Genomic DNA, 17,763 nt, shown 5'->3' on the forward strand with positions numbered 1-17,763 from the left:
TCTAGACTTTTGTACAGGCAAATTTTGTATCCAAAATTTTTCATTCAAACTGGATTTGGAAAGCAGGAGTGCAGAAGAGAGAGTTTCCCTACAACATTCACAGTTTCTGTAGGCATTCATGCTCATGGACACTTCCCCTGAAGCCGTGGTTTCGACACCTGGTCAGTCGTGTCTTGAGTTTCAGAAGCAGTTTGGAGGCAATGTCACCAGCTTCCCGGCCTCCTGATGCCCAGATCACAAATATGACGTGTGGTCTTGAATTCAACTCTTCTCACGGTGGCCTCCTGATTCCCCTTCCTTCCTGAGTGTTTCAAGAGTCACAGCTCTCCCCAGCAAGTTAGCTCTGCTGTGTTCTGGGAGTCACTTCTAAAGCTTCAGTCTAAAACTCACTCCTTCAGACAGTAGAGCTTGAAAACGGATCAGCTTGAAGAATTACGACTGTCAGAAGGACAAACCCTTGGCAGGCACCGTCAGCCTTAAGTCTACTCCCTGCCCCAAGTTCTCCATTTGTGTTTTAAGGGAACAGCAGCACGACGATGAGGCCAAGACTATGGATGTTCCCCACATGCACACTGAGGCACTGAAGAAACTCGATAAGAATACAAAATTAGTCAAGAAGTTGCCGAGAAGTATGATGCCTCTTTGGCCTCAGAATCTCTGATCAAGCAGATCCTGGGCCCAGGCCTGCATACGCTGGCAAGTTCCCCTCCTTGCTGAGCCACAGTGAGAACATGGCAGCCAGAGTGGATGAAGTGAAGTCCACCATTCAATTCCAGATGAGGAAGGTGCTGTATCTGGCAGGGGCTGATGGCCACAAGAAGATGATCGATGATGAGCTTGTGTACAACATCCACTTGGCTGCCAGTTTGCTGGTGTCACTGCTCAAGAAGAATCGGCAGAACATCCAGGCTTTATACATTAAGAGCATCATGGGCAAGCCCCAGAGCCCATACTAAAGCACAGCTTAATAAACCCTAGTGCTACCATTTAAAAAACAAACAAACAAACAAAACAAAACTCACTCCTTCAGACCATCCAACAGTTTTGCAAGCACTCAGTACTGGAATTAAATCCCTCTCTGCTTTAAATATCTAGAGTGGCTTCTATATTTTACAAATGAATCCTGCCTGGTACAGAAGAGATGGATACTTGGGACCCCAAGTGGACCAAGGGGAGCCAGATCACAGAATTTCATTCCAACTGTTGATAAATAGAGGCTAACTTTCCAATAGACTTGGCGGTTATGAGGCCAGAGCAGCTGGCAGCCATCTTGCCTGCACAAAAGAGCTTGTCTGAGAAAAGCACCAACATGAGGGGGCCAAGCCAAGAGATGAGAGAAGCCTGATCTTAACATCATTTGGGTAGCTGAATCAAGCAACATCTTGTGCCAAACCCATCCCTGGACTTTCCAGTTAATAAGTTCCTCCTTCTATCTGAGACAGAGTTGAACTAGCCCATCATTTGACCAAAACATAACTTATCAGGCATAATGGTGACCACAGGAGAGAAATAACAGGGCAGCAGTAGTCAGATGGCTATAGATCACATATTTTCAAAGACAGGTCTGCATCAGAATCGCCTGGGAACATTTTACAAGGTACAAGTGAACAGGTCTGGGCCTGGGCCTTCCAGGTCACATGAGGGACACATGTGAGCAACTGGAAAATTCTCCCAGGTGAGCTGGTTTCCACATGTACCACTAGAAAGTGTGGCTACTACGAATCAATTCACAGGGAAAGGAGAGCATGGCAGTGGCCATTTCTTGAAAATACTTGAACGTTTGAATCTCAGTTCAAAGCACTAACATTATTTTTTACTTAATTTTTATTTTCTCCTTTTAGGGTTAAAAAACCTTTGCATTAAATCACCCAGTAGTATAACCACCAGATGAGAATACTATTGAGTGAAATATTTCAGCACAGCTTGTGTAAGCTGAAGCAGCTGGGCCATTTTTAAAAAATTATAATAAATAAGTGAATACATAATCAATCCCTCAAGTGCCAGCTCTCTGTTCTGTGTGCTCCCAGAGCTATGATTTTTCATCTTTATTCTGCGACCCCCCAAAAGAAAAGCAACATAGGGAAAAATGTTGATAGACTGTTCTCTGTGACGTCAACCAACAGAAAAAGCTGAATTGTTGATGCTCATTCCAGAAGGCATTTCTACTGTGGGTTTTTGTGGGTGCAGATTTAGAACAACCCTTCCTTTTCTGGAATAAATATTAACTATTTAATACCAAAAAGCCACCTGAGAAGTCAAACATTTTGATGTCTGCAATGTGTACAAGACACAACAGTGGTGGAAATAGGCCTATGGAGTGGAGTGAACAAACGCAGACCTAAACATCGATCAAGCATTTCTCAAGTCTCAGGTCTTGTGTAGCCAAAGATGAACCAGACATGCTCCATTGGTTCAACAAATTTACAGTTACAGAGAAACAGACTTAGTAAAAAACATAATCATTTGAGGAATGATTTTATATTTGGAATCAAACAAAATCATTCAAAGACAAGTCTGAAGAATAAGTTGAGTAATCAAACCAGCTGACTGTGAAGTCTGACTCGTAGGATGGCTCTGAAGTTAGTTCCCAAAAATCAGTCCTGCAAACATCATGAGCGTCTTAGAATAAGTGTGTGACCTCCTAAGGTGCCACTTTGAAAGGGCAGATTCATTCCACATATAAGTTTCAGTTTGTTTCTTTCTTGGTTTTGTTTTCAGGAACATACATAGGCAAAAAACCCATGATTAAATGCTTGGTCGACAGAATTATTCTCTAACCTGAATTTCCTCAAGCCTTCCCTGGATGTGAATACTTATTAGGTCACATAAGCATTAACATTCAGTTATACTGGCCCATTGCCTGGGCCCTGGCGTCCCCCGGAAGGCTCCTGCTGAGTATTGATGGAGACTTCTCTGTGTGAAAGAACAGTCTCTGCTCTCAAGCCCTCCTGCTTGGCCCCTCACTGTTGACTGCTGCCCATGAAGCCACTCATGGCCATTTTGGCCAGGATCTCTGGGAGCAGTGAATTCCTCCTTGAACCCCTGGACGCATTGTAAACATGGGCAGATAGATCTTCAGCCCAACCCCGTGTTGTATGTTGTCCTCAGGACCTGGGTCTCGGAAACCCCCATTGCAAGCAGGTCGCTGACCTGCCCATAGCTTCTTTCCAATCCCAACCCCTCCTCTAAAGGGCAGGAGTTCCAGACAGCATGACATCCAGCTCCATCCTCTCCACACCACGCTCTGAACTAAAGTCCACATCACGTCCTCTCCTGATGCACACTGACCCGAGTAGCTGGCCACCAGCTCATGACCTACCGCACAGCATGGTCCCACTGGGTTCAGCTACTTCTAAAATAAAGATCAGGCAAGAGGCTGAAGAAGGTAGCTTCCCTCCTATTGCTTTTCTTTGTTTCTGACAGAGCTGACTTGAGGCCAAAGTTTACACTGAGTTAACAGAACGGGTTCTGGGCAGGAGGCTGCTGCTCTCTGTCAAAAGTGTAGGGACAGTGTCTGTGAGTGACTGTACAATTGAACAAATCTCACAGACTCCAGGGGGCAAGGACATCCAAAAATGCTCAAGGTCAGTGGAAAGAGAGATGCCACAGATACTGTTCGAGACGGTTTCTTCTAGGAGTTACCCTGTGGGGAATGCTCACACTCTGCTTTGTACTGGCTGTGATGTTTTAATTCTTTTTTCAAAGTCTCTACCTTGGGGTGCCTGGGTGGCTCAGTAGGTTAAGTAAGTGTCTGACTCTTGGTTGTGGCTCAGGTCATGATCTCAGGGTCATGGGATTGAGCCCCGAGTTGGGCTCCACACTGAGCATGGAGTCTGCTTGAGACTTTTTCCCCCTTCCTGTCCCTCCCCATCTGCTCCTCCCCCCACTCACAGTCTCTTTCTCTCAAACAAATAAAAAATTTTTAAAAAGTTTCTACCTCATAAAATTATGGGGAGAATGAAACAAGGGTTCAAATGTGGGGCCAAGTCCACCCGACTCTTCCTCATTGTCCATTTTCCTTCTATCAGCAACTTCCTAGAACTGTGCATTTTATTTGAATAGTTAAAGAAAATAATATATTTATATTAAACAAGCATGACTATATTACAGATTAAGATACACATATTCACATGACTTTTTAAAAAAAGATTTTAAGTAATCTCTACATCCAATGTGGAGCTTAAACTTACAACCCTGAGATCGAGTCTCACGCTGTACCAACAGCTGACCAGGTGCCCCTAATTCACACGAATTTTTAAGACGGCACGAGGGACTTAAAGGAATTTCACCTGTGCTGCTCTGAGGTATGCATTCACTCTTGTTAGGGACACTTGAGTGGAAAAGTTTGAGAATTCTGATGTGGAGCCCAGGGAGGCCCTGAAAACTCCTTCACTGAGGCCTGACAGAGCCAGCTCATGTGTTGGGAAAACCACTCCAAAGGAGGCATGGTGAGGAGGGGGAATGGCGGTTAGGTTCTTGAGCTCAGCCCCTGTGTAGTAATTATACAAGTTGCCTCTTGAATCTAGAGCCTTCTGTGTGCTAGGGCATCCACATGCATTTCTCTTCAGGTTCCCAGCAAGACCTACACTATCACGGGACACTGAGGCTCAAAAAGGTGGAGAGCTCTCAGTTGCATGGCCTGAATTCAAGCCTAGGCCTACTGCATCTCACCACCCCTGCACATTTTAAAAACTGTCACCATGCTTTCCACCTTCTGGCTTTTCCCATCTCCAATACAGCAGGCTTCCAGAGTCTCTGAGGCAGGCCCACCTACAGGAAGTCATGATGTCTTAGGCATCATTTCCTGACAGAACGGTCTCAACCATGCCACATCTGACTGCAGGATAAAATGACTCCATGATTTCCCAGAGGGACACTTGGCAATGAATTTCTAGTGGTTGCAGCTGACTCTGAAGAAAAAGGGGTGTTCTCCCACCCAGAGTGGAGATGAGGCTTATGTAATCCTAAAAGGGAAGCCTGACAGCCTTGTGTGGAGGAAGAAGAGTGCACTCCCCCCACCCCCGTCACATCTCCTTTCGGGAAGTCGAGCTACTCGAGTGTCTCAGGGAGAGAAACCAGCAGTTCCCAGCCATGGTGCTTCATGTGGGCCCCACCCCCTGGACGTCATACCTGTGGCTTCTCCCACCAGCCCTCTGCTCGCGGTCCAGGAGAGAGCACGGATGGGGGGACTCAAAGGCTTCTACTTATCGCCAAGGCAGGAGGAGGACAGGGACACTCTCCCCCATGGTGATACTGCCCATGAACAGGAAATGGCTCTGACTTTTCTTCCTCTCAGCCTTTGCTTTCTGTTTCAAGCCTTTAGTCTGTGTCTCTGAGTCACACAAAACATTTTAGAGCAAACAATAAGAAACAAGAGTGCTTGGGAGGGGAATGTCCTGAATTCTAATAAGCCATTTTCTCTGTAAGGCAAGAACTTTGCTTTCAGGTTCCAAATCAGACTCTGGTCTACATTTGTCCCTTTCTGTGCTCTGTCCTCTAGAGCAAGAACTTGGTAAGTGTGAATGGATGGATGCAAGAGGTCAAACAGGGTCTGGAGGGGTCACTGGGACCGTACTTTTGGGAGGCCTCGGCAGTGGCCACAGCTGATAGGCAGCCAACCAATATTTATTTACTAATCCTTGATTATGTGCCAGACACTGTGGTAGGTCCTTGGGATGGAATGTGGAGCAATGTGGACAAAATCTCTACCCTCTTTAAGCTTAAAATCTAATGGGGAAGGCATGTTAAGCAAAATTTCCAATTACATTGAATACTGTGAGGGAGAAGGACAAGGTACTGTGCACGCAAGGAAAGAGGATGTAACTTGGCTGGGGGATAAGAGATGCAGTAGAAACATTCTCCCCAAGAAGGCGACATTAAGATAAGTCCTAAAAGAGTTGCCCATGTGCAAATGAGAGGGAAGGATGGAGTATAGACAGCTCCAACCTGGGGGATCAACCTATGTGGAAAGCCCTGAGGCAAAAGAATGTCGAGGATTCTGGACTGGACAAAAGAAGGGAGGGAGCAGAAGGAAGGGAGGCAGAGGCACGGAGACCATGGTTGGCAGTGGAAAGGGACTGACAGGTTCTAGGAAAGGAAAAGACACCATCAGATTTGCATTTTTAAAGGATCACTCTGGCTATCCTGGGAAGAACGGAGTTGGAAAGAGGCCAGAATCCACTCACGGAGACCAATGTGCCACTGTAGTGGGTGGTCAGGTGAGAAGTGGTGGCGATTGGCACTGGGGCTGCGGCATAGAAGGCAGAAAGGGGAAGAGGAACCGACAACTGACAGAGCAAGGAGTAACAGGTGGAAATGTTCACCAGCTCCCACTGGAAACTGAGAAGACACTCTCCGCTTTATGAATGACCCTGGGCTCATCCACTGGATTTCAGTCTACTTGAGGAGGACAAGAGAACACTTGGACGAGGAGAAGACCTGCAATTCCATCTCCGAGGTGTGGGGAAAGACAGAGCCCTCCACAGGCTGCACCCTCCCCTGCCACCTGCTCCAGCTAACGGCCCTTCTCAGCATCCCGTGACAATAAAAGTCGATTTGCATAATTTCTGAGATGAATCTTCTGCCAAGGAATGCCACCATATTCCAAAGGCAATCCACAGCAGCATGGGCTGGGCGTAACTTTCCTAAATGGGACCCTCGATCTGTGTCTGCAGCTTTAGGGGACTATATCATTCAAAGCAGAATGGCCCGACATTGGAAAGAATGGTCTATGTGGGCTGAAAATGGTACAAAGTATGACAATGTTTCCACCTTCTGAAAGACCCCTCTGACCACCGCCCTTCTTTTTTCTCCTTCCTTGACTGCTTCCTGCATCCCGAACAATGGCAGTGACTGCGGGGGGGGGGGTCCCCTCCCTTTAGCTCAGTCCCCGTTTCACCACTGTCAAGATGAGTATTCCCGGAGCATTGCATCTGTTAAGATTCTCTTGGTTGTAAATACTCTTGGTTGTAAAAATCAGAAAAAGAATAAGAACACTTATTATATCATGTAACGAGGAGTCCAGCGAGAGGGTGGACTTCAGGCTTGTTTGATCCAGCCGTTCAGGATGCTTATCAGCGACTTGGTTTTGTTTCAGCTCTCTTCTCTGCTGGTCAGCATGTTGGCTTCTTCCTGGGCTGGTTTCCTCTAGGCCACAGCGTGGCTGCTGGGCATTTGGAGCCACCTGCTTCCTTCCAGCAGGAGAAAAGTGCTTCCAGAGGCCCTCTAGGAGTAGGGAGGAACCTCTTGGGAGTCCCGGCAACGCTCTCCTTCATCCCTTGTCCTTCTAGAAGCACTCACTAGTGAGAAGGTTGTCAGGCAGTTTCCTCTGTGTGGTTTATTTCACTTAGCAGGCTTGCCCTGACCTGTTGAGACTAATTAGGGCCAGAGGTGGGGATGGGGTCATCTTCCTTGAGTCACAGGGGCTGTGTGGAAGAGTGGACACTTGGATAGAATTGAAGGTTCCTTTAGGAAAGAGCCAGGGAGCCAGAGGTGTTGGGACAGCAACTACCAGGGTCCATCACAAGTTCTGGCTGGGATGGGCACCACAGGAGCTGCAGGAAAAGAGAATTGTGAGTTTTTTAAAAACATTTCAGTATGGGGATTTTCAAACATATAAAAAGTAGACAAAACAGTGCAACCGACCCCCATGTATGCATTGCTAAGCCTTGACAATGTTCAACTCAGGGCCTTTTTCATCTATTTTCCTACCTGCTTTCGTGCTCCAATTCATTATGAAGCAAATTCCGGACATTGTATCATTTCATCCAAAATTATTTCAGCGTGTATCTTTAAAAGACAAGAACACTTTTATTTTGTTTTGTTTTGTTTTTAGTTTTAATTGCAGTAGTTGGCATAAAAAAAATAGTTTCAGGTGTTTAACAGTGATTTGACAATTATATACATTATAAAATACTCACCACAATAAGTGTATTATTGCCTATGCTGTACTTTTTATCACTGTGATTTATTTTATAACAGGAAGTTTGTATCTATTAATCCTTTTCACCCATTTCACCCATCCCCCCAATGCCTTCCCCTGGGCAACCGCTTGTTTTCTGTATTTATGAGTCTGTTTCTCTGCTTTGCTGTTGTTTTTATTGTTTGTTTGTTCATTTGTTTTGTTTTTTAGAATCTACATATATGTGGAATCATATGAGATTTGTCTTCCTCTGTCTGGCTTATTTCACTTAGTGCAATGCTCTCTTGGTCCATCCACATTGAAGGGCACATTTAAAAACCAAACCATATCATCATTTCTCTCCTTAAACAACGATTAATTAACAGTCATTCCTTAACATCATCAAATTATTGGGTCAGTGTTTAAATTTCTAATTGTCTTACAGGCAACAAAAATCCTTTTTGCAGTTTGTTCCAAGGTAAATTCTTAGAGATCAGCTGAACTTGCAAGATAAGGAGAGTGAGGTGTGGGAGCAATGAAATAGCTTACCCCAGGGCCCTCAGATTTTATTTTACTGGTTGATAATTCTATCCTGCTTCATCTCTTGATGTGTTTGAGGCAGGTGATTACATACTGGGAGACCCAACAATTCATTCATTCATTTAACAAATATTGGCTGATCATCAGCTGTGTGCAAGGCACTTAATGAGGCCAGTGCATCACCAGCACCTGGGTCTATAATCAGAGGAAATGAACTTTGACTGACTCTTGGGGCTTCCGACTACGACTCAGGCAAGTCTCCCCAGCCAGCATGGTAGTGCCTGAAATCTCCAGGAGAGACGCTCTTTTGGATCCAGGGGTTGTCTTGGGAGGCCCTTCTGCATATTCACCGTATGATTTTAGTGGACAGTTGTTCTTTTGAGCTTTCCACATGGAACACTCTTCCTATCTCGGAAGAATCCTAAAATTGGAAAAAGGACTCTACTTTCTACTACAGAGACTGAATCTATGGATGGTCTTTCCCTACCTCCGGAAAGCCGGAGAGACCTAGGAAGGTCCTCCAACCAAATGCTACAGCCCAGGACCAGAGGCCCAGGCCAGGTTGAGATTACCCACAGATAGTACAACCAAGTCAAGTCCAGGGGAACAGTGCCAAGCATCCAGAGCCACCGGGGTGATAACCAAGAAGACCTCTTGCTAGGAGTCTTTCCAAGAGTCACCTCTGCTCAACCATGCTTCCCACAGCGGCCTAATCCATTCCTTCTGCCCGTGCTCTGCCTGTCCTTTCTGTAAGTGATGTCTACTTCAATGCCTAGAGTTACTTCCTGCTCTGGGCAAGCAAAATCTCTAAGAGAGTCAGTTGATAATAATAATCCATTAATCCATTAACATGTTAGGCCTTTTATAACATTGCCTTATCAAATTAAATATTTGCCAACCATTAGGAAACAAAATAGAACACAATATAGGGACATTTAGAAGGATACTAAGGGGGGCCATGAGAGGGTCAGAACCCACCATGAGGACCTGGAAGTCTGGTATGTTAGCCCAGGATGCTGGGGGGTTGGAGGCTGTGAGGGAACTGCCACCTCCTTTCTATACCTGAGGTGTGACCCTGAAGAATAGATCAGTGTTCCACAAAGATCTGTGCTTACTACAGCCCGCATCTGGAAGGAGGGCAAACGCGGTGCCCTATACCCCATGCGGCAGGATCTGCTCTTCACGTCCCAACTCAGTCGTTCTCAGCCCCAACTCAGTTGTTCTCAGCCAAACTACAGCCAAGTGCCCTGGGAGCACAGATGGACAAGGTGGTATTGGAGAGTCTAGCTGGCTGCTAGGAGGGGTGTTCTTCCTGTGTGGAGAGAACTGGAGGGCCTGGGGGGCCACTCCCTGCTCTGGGGCCGGACAGGCCGGATCCCAGCCAGGCCCTGGGCTCAGCTCCCCCCAGAAGCAGCTCTGCTTTTCCAGGGCTTTCTGCCAACCCCCTTGCTGGGGCATCTATCATTCTGGTCTCGGGTCCACAGCTCAGGTGGACTGGCTCGAAATGCCATGATCCTGGGCTTCTCCCCTGTGCTCTTCCACCTTTTAAATCCAGATGAAGCAAGGTTGTCAGCTCTCTGGACAGAATACCCACTGCCCTTCTAGCTTTGTGCAGGAAGTTGCTTAATGAACTCCAAAATAATTACTTGCAAAGATGAGATTTCTTACATTGTGTCTGTGGTTTCCTGTCCTTCAGAATGTTCTTCCTGCCATCCCTTCCTATGCTTCTCACTGCCTGCGTGTCTTTTTGGGCTCAGGTGCCCCCTCTTTCCCACAACCTCCTCTCTCCTTATTCTTGTTTTACTTTCTCTCCCCTTCACTCTGCTCTGCAAGACGTTATTTTCTTCCTAACCCATGCCCTTGTGTTCGTGACTGCTTTCTGAAAATATTTCCACTTTCAAGGGAGTCTTGCGGCCATCCCTGGCTCTCTCTTCTGTTGGATTGCCAGCTCTGAGGACACATCTGTCTTTGGCTCTATTTCTCCTCAATACATTGCTGTTATGGTTGAATTGTGTCCCCCTAAAAAAGATAGCTTGAAATCCTAATTCCCAGTACCTCAAAATGTTATTTGGAACTAGAGTTGTTGCAGATGTAATTAGTTAATATAAGATTGTGCTGACGTAGGATGATGGGCCCTACTTATAAGGAGCCAATACAACATGACTGGCTCCTTATAAGAAGACAACCATGTAAAGACACAGAAACACAGGAAGAACACTCTGTCACAACAGAGGCAGAGATTGGGGTCATGGAGGTACAAGCCGTGTCAGCCCACAGATGGCCGGCACCCACCAGAAGCTAAGAGGAGGCGAGGAAGGATTCCCCTACATGTGCAGAGGGAGCGTCAGCCAGCCAACACCTCTTTCTAGCTCCCAGAACTGTAGGACAATACATTTCTGTTGTTCTAAGCTGGCCAGTTTGCGCACTCTGTTTTGGGAGCCCTGGGAAACTAGCACAAAGACCATTGGGAAGACCCCAGGAGTCTGCTCAGACCCCTAAGTGTGCTTTTTCTACCACCAACCCCGGGCTTTCCCGGGCCCCCAGTCCCTATCTGGAAATCTCCTGGTTGCTGCTAAGGGCGATGTTTCCATAAATGAAAGAGCTGTTGGAACTCCGTGACACACGGAATCTGAGGTGGCTTGTTGACCCTCAGTGCCCAAATATGTTTTCCTACCTTATTGCAGGAGCTTTGTTGGTGAGCTCCATGAGGGCAGGGGTCTGTTTTGTTCACTGACACAAAGGAGGCACTCCATAAACCTTTGTCAGATCAAGAACTGAACTGAGACCTTTCCACCCCTGCCCACATGGAGGGGCTAACGCTCCTTTGCAGGAGACGGAGGGAAGGTGGCAGGGCTAGGACCAGTGGATACAGTGGTCATGTGGCAGGGAATAAAAAGATTGTTTTTCATTTATCTGAGGAATTCAAGTGAGAGATACAGCAAAGGCAGGGCCTACCTCGGTTTTCTATCTTGTGATCTCAATTTCCCTCCTGCTTGAGGGCTTCCCAGGTGTGGATTTTCCCTGTGAGCCCACCTGATAGAGCCCACCCAGGTGGCTGCCATTCAGTGCTCCAGCACGGGGTCCCCAAGGGTCACCTTGGCCTGCACAACCAGAGGATCTATTTAGTTCCAGAATGGAACAGGGAGGCTGAAGGCTGGAGTTGCTGTGGAACCATAAGTCACATGCTTGGAGGCTGAAGTGTCTTTCTCAAGCTCTGGCCCCGGGGGGTGCACAGGCCACACAGCTCCACCCATGGACAGAGCCTTTACTCATGCGAGGCTTGGTGCCAGCCATGCTGGTAAGGAGGGTGAGGGGATACCCAGAGAAATAAGCCAAAGTCTGTGCTCTGAAGAAGGTGAAAGCCCACCTGCTTAGGAAGCTGAGAGTTGTCCGTACGAATGCATTAGCAGCTCCAAGGTAGAAATAGGTGGTGTGGAATTGGGTAGCTTGGAAGGGCTATTGGAGCTCAGAGAAAGAAGGTGTCAGCATTGGTGAAGGTAGAGAACGGTTGGTGGGTGTCAGAGCTAAGAATGCCCTTGCTGAGAACTAGGCCTTGGAGGAAGAGGAGTGGAAGGGCGCTCACAGGGACACAGTGTGAGCAGAGCTGTGAATTTGGGCATGAGGACAGGTTTCAAAGCCAGTCAGGCCCTGACCAGGTGTGGGCACGGGCCAGCTCATCAGTCGAGGGCAGACATGCCAACGCGGATGGTGCTTGGGCCTTCTGACTCAGGAACACGTGTGCCCTGATGCTGACAGAGAGGCAGAAGGGCAGGGTTCCAAGCTACAGAGAGAAACACCAGCCTTTTTCCTACTCGAATACATAGTATCCTGACAGTTTGGTAATGAGTCCTTCAAATAAAAGCCAGTGACAGAGGAAAGAGGGCGTTGGTCAGGTTATTCAAAATATGAGGAAGCAGTCATTGGTAGTGTTGGACCAGAAATACGATTCCCCTGAGGAGTCACGTCACTTGCTCTCTGGCTGCTTTGTCCTTGTTTCTTCCCCGGCATCTGCAGGGTGAGATGGATATTTACCAAGGGTGGTCAACTGAGAGCTTGCCTCTGCACAGCTTCCCACGTGGTCTCTGGGAAATAGCCATTGTAAGTTTCAGGATGGCGAGTGGGGGCAAGAGAAAACAGCGTGTGCATGACAGCATCACAATGGAATCAATTTCCAAGAGGAGCGTCCACGACCTGATGGAATAAACAGAGACGAGTCTTAGAAGCTACTGAACCAAACATATTCACAGTAGGCACTTGCTTTTCTTTATGATGACACTTACAGGTCCATTGATGGCATGCCGTAGAAGTTATTAACTGATGTTTTACATGTCACCCCAAAGCAGAAAGAGGAAATACATCGCCGGCTTAAATTTCTTCCACTGAAGATCATCAAAATGGCACCCCTCTCGGCAGATGAAGTGCCTTCATTTTCCCAGATTTCACTTATCTGTCTTCATTTTCAACTCAGCTTGTTCAGCTGCTGTGGGTCTGGGAGCTTCTGCTGCCCCCCAGGGCAAGCTCCATTCCTCTCGTTGGAGCACTGGGCGTTTGATCACTGACACTCCCGCCACCTGCAGCAGTCTCAGGGCCCTCTTGTGTGAGAAGTGGGTGAACATGTCTGCCTTCCTAGGCATCCACATCTTTTATGGCTCTGCAGGTACATGGAGGAGAGTCTCCTTTAGGTGGGAGGGGTGAGCTCGAGGGGTTTACACACTAGCCAGCCGCTGTCTGAAAGATGGGCCCAGGCTGCTCAGCGCAGGGCCTGGCATGGAGCAGCATTCCAGAAGCACCCACTACCTTCCTGAGATGACCCAAAATAGGAAGTGCAGCAGACCTACCATACACAGATGCGGACTTACAAAATTACAAATCTGCAGGCGCTGGGCCAAGAAAGAGGGGCAGGGGAAGGTTTGTAGATGGCCATGTAAGTGCTTTCAGGGCCTCCCCTTGAGTTCCTGCAATGCTCATCTGCTGGGGGTGGGGGTGAGAACAGAGCTCTGCTCTGCCCCCCAGGGTCTCGGCTCCCTCCAACCTCTCACCATGTCAGCACCCCACAGACGTGGTGTGATTCCTGGGTTTGAGGAAATATGTGTTTCACACACGGTGATCTTAGGTGTAAGCCAGCTGCACATCTAGTAACTGACCAAAGAAACACTGATTTATCCTTCCTTGGCCAGAAGGAAAAAGTGGTTTCTATACTGGACATTTTGAGAGATGCTGTATTTGTCTCCAGCTTTGCACATAAATACCACTGTGTGAGCTGTATTCAGATGCTGATTTCAGAGACTTTTTAGCGACTACTTGAAGTTTTCATCTTGTAAGTAACCCCCAGGTCAGATAAACAGCACTGTGAGGAGGACGCTCTCATCTGCCCTCAGACTACGGTCCATGTTGTTGCACTGGTCAGCCCCCCCCATTCCTGTTCTCCCTATTCTAGTGAACTGTGATCCTCCAAATTCATCTCCAGTCTATATTCCATCTGAAGTAATTAGAGGGAGACGGGAAGAGGAACAGTCATGAGGGGGAGGTGTGGGAGCAGAATTGACTGGTAAAAAAAAACTAAGTCTGGCCTTGCCCATTCTTCCCAAGTCTGGGAAGCCCTGCGTTTGGCCCTTTCCATTCGGAACAGGCTTAATGATTCCAGACAAGGAAAGGGAGCTCCTATGGAAGAAACCCAGGCAATCATTCCATCACAGTGACAAACAAGCCTTGGAGAGCAGGCTGGAGGCTGTGGCAGTGACGCCAAGAGGGCCACCCCATGTCTGCTTCAGGGGCACCATGGACCTGTCTTCATCTTTACTCCTTGGCGGGTCTCAGTAGAAACTTTCACAGCAGCAGCAGGCAACCGGGTGCCAAGCCCAGCTTCTATCTTCCTATGGCAGCTTCTGCAAGCAGGGGTTCAAGTACACCCAAAGGGTCTACTTTCCAGGGAAGAAATGTTCATGATTGATCCAAGAGGTTTCAATTCCAAAGTATTAACTTCCAAGCACAAATTTCTAAAACTGTCTCACAAAAGTTCCCATGTCCCCCTCACCCATGATAATCTCACTGCGAAGCTTTGCTCTGGGGTATAAAAACCTCCTCGAGCCAAAGAAAGGGAAGATTGATATATTGCTTTCTGGAGAGTCTCTTTAATGATTCATCAAGGCATCTTCGCCTCTTAGGGCTTCCTGTCTTTCGCTGTCTGGCATGTATTTCCGTTAAGGGTGAGGTATGGCCCACACTGAGATACTCTAAATTTAGCACAACTAAAGTAGATAGGTTAGTGGTGCTAAATTTTTTACACGATTTCTCTCAGATTCAGTTTGCATTATTCAGTAATTAAACCTATCTTATCAAACCATCTCATGAAATATTTATTCTAGTTATAGTTAGTTCTCATCTTATAAAATGTTGAATCTTTTGTAACTCCTAGCAAAAATAAACTTTAAAACTAAGGGTAAAGCATTTAGATGTCAACTTTAATTTTTAGAAGGGGTTACGAATATTCTTAAAGTTGTTTTAGGAAGTACACGTGTGAAAGTGAGACCACTGACCCAAGGAATCTCATGAGCCCTATCGTCATCCCACTTGTGTAAGCTCCTCCCATTTTCTTGAGCTGGACTATCCAATATGGAACAACTAACCACATGTGGTTAGGACTTGAAATGTGGCTAGTATGAGTAAGTAATTAAATTTTAATTTAGTTTAATTTTAATAACCACACGTGGCAAGTGGCTGCTATATTGGATGGTGCAAACATAGAATATTTCCATCACAGAAAGTTCTATTGAAGAGCACTGGTCTAGAGTACCCTAGAAACTGACAGACCTTTAGAGGCAGGTACTGCTCTAGGCAAAGCTGTGACATGGAGAATAATATTTAATTCTTTGAAAAGGTAGTTCAGGCACATGACACAAAATTCAAAAGATACAAAATGGCTTATAGGACAAAGTTAGTTTCTTTCCGGCTTCTTTCCCTAGTCAACCAGTTTCTCCCCCTACCAATTTCTTGTGATTCCCTCCAAAGACATTCTCCTCAAATGCAAGTGTTAAGCGTATGTGTCTCTGTGGCAGTTTTAAAGTATAGCCGCATATATTCTTTGCCATTCTTCCCATTGAGAGGTGAGGTTTATGCCCCCTCCCTCTGACTCTGGGTGAACCTTTGACTACATCAATAGATACAATGTGGTGATACAATGTGACTTCCCAAACAAGGTCCAAAAGGCCATACGGCTTCCACCCTGTTTGCCAGAATACTCACTCCTGAAGTCCTGAGCTATGATGTGAGAAGTCCAGCTACTCTATGACCACCACGGTGGAGAGACCAAATGTAAGCCCACAGGTCAACAGTCCCAGCTTTGTGTACTTTAGCCCTAAAAATCAAGGCTCCAGACTCAAGAGTGAAGAAGCCATCTTGATTGGTTACCTGTGACTCATGAGGGGGGTTTTATAATTTGTTGGAAAGTTTAGTACAAACACTTTGTAATAGATACTTTAAAAACTAAGCAATGATAAAATGAAGTAATTAATAACCCCAAGAAAAACAAAGTCGACACATATAAGAATAACATCTTATAATGGTTCAGCTGCGAGTCTGGTGACAGTAATGCAAATACTGAACACTGACTTAGCTAAAAATGGTGATGTAACTACATTAGGAGGGTGGAAGGAGGGGAAATGTGTATAAGGGGGGTGCAGGAAAGCGATCAAAAGTGTCTAAAATTGAAGAAGCTAAAAATAGTTGTATTATTTAGAAGTACAGATATAAATCACAGAAGAAACAGATGCGAGATGCTAAAGCATGTGTGTACACCAGTGGGGATGACCCAGTAGAGGGGGAGGCACTGCTGAGGGTGACTTCATGAATGAGGGGAGGCCACTCTGAGCACCAGTGGAGTGGTGGCCCTTTAATGGGGCTAGACATATCTGACTAGAGGGAAGGAGAAGAGGCCAACAAGGGACTTGTGTCGATTTCAGGGAAAATGGGGAAATGAGGGAGTTCACATGTGACAGCTTCTCTTTTCTTAATGAAATATGAGAAGGGTTCATCAGCTCAGAGTAAGACGCAGGAAAGGATGAAGGAGTTTTAAAGATAAAAAAGATATGAAAAAGTTGCTATACAAAATATGAATGCTGGTTTACCAGAACAACACAGCAATATTGCCTAGCAGTTTTGAATACTCCTTTGAGGTCTGTGATCATGAACTTAAAGTGAAAACAGTCTGCTTACAGGGCAAACATGGTTTTCCATAGCAACATTAAATTACTTGAGTGCAAGTATGGAGCAAGGGATGGTTGGATCCATTTGGGGTTTTGTAGGGTTCTGTACGAGAAGATGAGGGGATTATGCGGATGAGAGGGTTTGATGGGAGTGTTTACAATGACGGACCTTACACGGAAAAGACTGAACACAAGAGGAGGCTGGAGAGGCAAAAGTGTTGGAACCAATGGAAAGGAGATCTGAACAGAGCTGAAGAACTGTTACAGAGGCTTGAACAAGTGCCCCGAAGGAGAAGCAGCTGGGGAAGACAGTAGGTATGTGGGCTTGCAGGGGACTGCCAGTTTCTGGGGGTGACGAGGTTCAGACTATAACCTTGAGGTGGAATGGAGGAAGAAAAGGCCATTAGAGATGAAAAGGTCAAGGAAACTGAGAAGCCAGGGTGCTGGAATGGGCATCCATGTGGTTAACCTCACTGAGGTTGACTGAGCTGTGTGGAAAGGAAGGTGGAGAAGCAGGGACTGTAGCCCTCAGTGAACAAGGACATGTGATCTTGTGGTAGAGTCAGGCAGGAGGACCTCCTAACAGACAGGGCCTTTAAGAGAGGGAACAAGAGTTACAGTCTGGAAACAACAATGGAGAACAAGCAGGCACCAACTCTACCTCCCGGCCTTGAAGTTTGTGTACTCTAAGAGGTCCAACAGCCTCGTCCAGAGAGAACTGCAGGAAGACAGTGTCCTTGGGACCAGCCTGGCTCTGCCCAAGGCAAGGAGTGGCAGGGAAGACAGTTACAGGTTGAAGATGTGTAAGAATTACATAGGTCAGGGAATGAGGGGGAGGGGAGGTTCCAGAAGACACAGTGGAAATGTGTGAGACACATGGAGGGGAAGGGTGGGAAATTGGGTCAATCAGGTGATGATAATATCATATATCTGAAACTAATATTACACTGTATGTTAACTGAGTTAAATTTAAATAAAAACTTAAAAAAAAAAAAAACCACCACCAAATCAGGTGGGGGGGGGGGGGGATGAAGACCAGAGTTTATCACTCCCTGCTTGGAATCCTCCAGTGGCATTCTATCATACTTAGAATATAACTGACTCCTTACAAGGCCCCACAAG

General features: G+C 46.5%; 1 pseudogene; it reads left to right on the top strand.

Annotated features, from left to right (window-relative positions):
* The first annotated feature begins 412 nt into the window (after positions 1-412).
* On the top strand, positions 413-1,150 carry LOC100484453 (annotated as a pseudogene).
* The last annotated feature ends 16,613 nt before the right edge of the window (positions 1,151-17,763 follow it).

The sequence above is a fragment of the Ailuropoda melanoleuca genome, chromosome 2, assembly GCF_002007445.2.
Source record: "Ailuropoda melanoleuca isolate Jingjing chromosome 2, ASM200744v2, whole genome shotgun sequence".
Taxonomy (NCBI): domain Eukaryota; kingdom Metazoa; phylum Chordata; class Mammalia; order Carnivora; family Ursidae; genus Ailuropoda; species Ailuropoda melanoleuca.